Consider the following 217-nt stretch of genomic DNA (forward strand, 5'->3'; position numbering starts at 1 on the left):
CATTTTCTTCATTTCGAGTGTTTTTAAGCTAGTAGCAAGCGGAGGACAGGGGAGTGGCTACCGCTTGCGAATTTCAGTGTGGATTTTCAAATTTTTATGAACACTTTTATGAACATTTTTAATTAACAAAAAAAAATCCCCAGAAGAAAAATCGCGATGTAGTGAAGCCACGATAGTTATATATTTATATACAAATTTTAATAAAATTTAAAATAAG

Source organism: Stigmatopora argus, chromosome 15 (assembly GCF_051989625.1).
Source record: "Stigmatopora argus isolate UIUO_Sarg chromosome 15, RoL_Sarg_1.0, whole genome shotgun sequence".
NCBI lineage: Eukaryota > Metazoa > Chordata > Actinopteri > Syngnathiformes > Syngnathidae > Stigmatopora > Stigmatopora argus.